The sequence below is a fragment of the Malurus melanocephalus genome, unplaced genomic scaffold (assembly GCF_030028575.1).
Source record: "Malurus melanocephalus ecotype Western Australia unplaced genomic scaffold, MMel_1.1 scaffold_261, whole genome shotgun sequence".
NCBI classification, from domain to species: domain Eukaryota; kingdom Metazoa; phylum Chordata; class Aves; order Passeriformes; family Maluridae; genus Malurus; species Malurus melanocephalus.
In genome coordinates, this window is record NW_026623493.1 from 650,644 (window position 1) to 653,143 (window position 2,500).

The 2,500-nt window shown below is 51.5% G+C and overlaps 1 protein-coding gene across 1 annotated transcript in view; it reads left to right on the top strand.

Moving 5' to 3' along the window:
* LRMDA (leucine rich melanocyte differentiation associated) overlaps positions 1-2,500 on the top strand; it is a 448,666-nt gene that overhangs the window by 86,841 nt on the left and 359,325 nt on the right. The window lies entirely within an intron of this gene.

The window sequence follows — 2,500 nt, forward strand, 5'->3', positions numbered from 1 at the left end:
CCCGAGCACGACCTGCCGCCCGCCACGCACGGCGCTTACGGGCCCGGCCCGCGCCCTCCCTCCCCGGGGCCAGCCCGCCGGGACCTTTCCGGGGCCGCCGCAGCGCCGCGTCCCCTCCGGGACCCGCGGAAGGGCGCGGGGCGCTTTTCCCGCCCCTCCCGCCTGACAGCGCGGGGGAGGCTCGGACGAGAACCTGCAGAGCGCCGGCCTGCACGTCGCCGGCGGCAGCGGGCGGGAGCCGGGGCGCTGCGGCGCGGCTTGCGGCGGCGCGGGGAGCGCGGCGGGATTGGGGGAGGTCGTCACACGCGGGGCTGTCACGCACAGCCCGCCGCCGCCTTTCGGGACTCTCCGCCCCGCCGTCAATTGTCAGTGCTCCCCAACCGCAATCAATCAGTTATTTGTCAGCCCCTGTCAATCCGCCCTTGATTTATGTCAGCTTTTGTTGCTGATTACAAGCCTGGTGTGACTTGAAGGGGGAAGGAGAGAGAGAGAGAGAGGAAGGAAGGAAAACAGAGGGAGAGACGGGCTCCTCGGGAGAAAAAGCCATTTAATTTACGGAATAAATCCTTGGAGTAAACTGGATTTGTTTGCCAGCACCCGGTAGCTTTCCCTAGCCCCTCAGCCGCCCGGTCGGAGAGGGTTGCTGGGCTCCTTTTCCCCTACTCTCCTCGTCCTCTTCGAAAGTGTCCTTCGAYCCTGCGCCCGCCGGGCTCAACCGGTCGCCGGCAGCGGGGGCCTGGGGAGGCGGCTCCTCGCCTTAACGAGAGTACTGGCTCGCCATTTATGTGTTTGACTTTCAGCTAGGCTGTGTTGAGAGCCTTGTGGGTATGCACACGGTATCCACCCGGGCGTTACATACGTCCTGCTTTGTGCGCTCCCGAAGAGTAGCGAGTCCTCTGCCCTCAACCCCGTTTTTACCGGTGCAGCGGACGCCCCGAGCGGAATCCGCAGCCCTTCGAGTCGCTGGATTGCCTTTTTCTTTTCTCTTTGTACTTTGCTTCCCACTATGCCCCCACCTCCTCATCCCATAACATTTTTTCACAGGCAAAATGTGTTAATCAATCTTTTACTTTTGTTTCCGGATCTGACATGGTGGCCCACACAATCTACAACATTAACAAAAAGGTCACTTAGAGATAAAACACGTTTGACAAGTGAAGAACAAGGCAAGTGCTTTAGGGGTCGCGTCCAATTCCTGACCTGGACTCCAACCAGAACAGGCGCTGATCCTGGAAGGGTTGGGCGAGAAGAAGGACTTTCACTTTCTCACGTTTAGATCTGCTGAACCAAGTCCTTTTTCTTCCCTTGAAACACCGATCTTCCCCAGTCCCTAAGCAGATGTGTCAGATAGTCTTTAATGACCTGCTCTTCTTACGAGGTATATGTAAGGCAGGTTTTCCTCGGTATCCCCCCCTTCCCCCGCCCCCGCCAAGCGATACTCTTTAAATCTTGCAGCGCAGTAAGTATATTTGCTGTATTTTATTTAAACCACTTTATTCTTTTACTGCAGTGCATAGAGTAGGATAAATACGTGGAACTCTTCTAGTTTCAATGAGGATGCGATTAATTTTAACAAAATTTTAAATTTCTATATTTTCTCCGAAAGATAAGGTTTATTGCCACAACTTCTCAGTGGAGAGTCATAAACGTACTTTCATTTTGCAATCACCGCGGTCATCTTGCAAGACCGTCAAAATTAAAAGGCGGGGGGAAGGAGGTAGAGAAAGAAATCTTGCATAAAAACCACGATATTGCAATAGGACTGACAAGACCCACAACTTGCCCYCAAGGAACTCCCCCCCTTCCTTTATCTAGAGTGGAAGTGACTTGAATCTGCCCCAGGTTTTCCCCCAGTTCTTTCTTTTGTTGTCAAGTCCAATTGATAAATGGAGTGCAGTAAAACTCTGGAAGAAGAAAAAAAAAAAAAAAGCTGAAACCTTCATTTGTGTTCATTTGCATTAAAGTGCTTGGAACAGCTGTTTTCCTTACAGGACCGGGGAGACTCCTATCTGTTTTCTSGTTGTATTTATCCTGCCTCCCAGGGTGAAAGACTAAAGATTAATTGTCTTAAGGTAGAGTCAGCTGTGGGAAGGCTCTCCCTCCCCRTTTTTCCTTCCCTCTCTCTTTTCTTGTGGAGGTGAGGGTGATTTCGGGAAAGGGTTGTTTTTACTTGTAAGCCAGGGAAGCAAAGGGAATAGCCGGTACATTTTAAAGCAGGCAGCGCACCGACGGGAAAAGCGGGGTTCGGAGCGGGAAGAACAGCACGAACCCCGATCTTTCTGGCTGCAGTAGAAGCATCAGAGGGTAATTTAATTAGCAACTTCAGAGGACAGCTTTTTCCTTTGCTTTTTTTTTTTTTTTTTTTTTTTTCACTCAGCCTTTGAAATGAGATTTAAATCGCACTCAGTACTGTAAACTTTTTTATGTAGAACCTTGTAAAAAAATCAGCCCCAAGACATCTCCTCCCCTTTGCGCCCTCCAAAGCATTTTTGAGCTATGA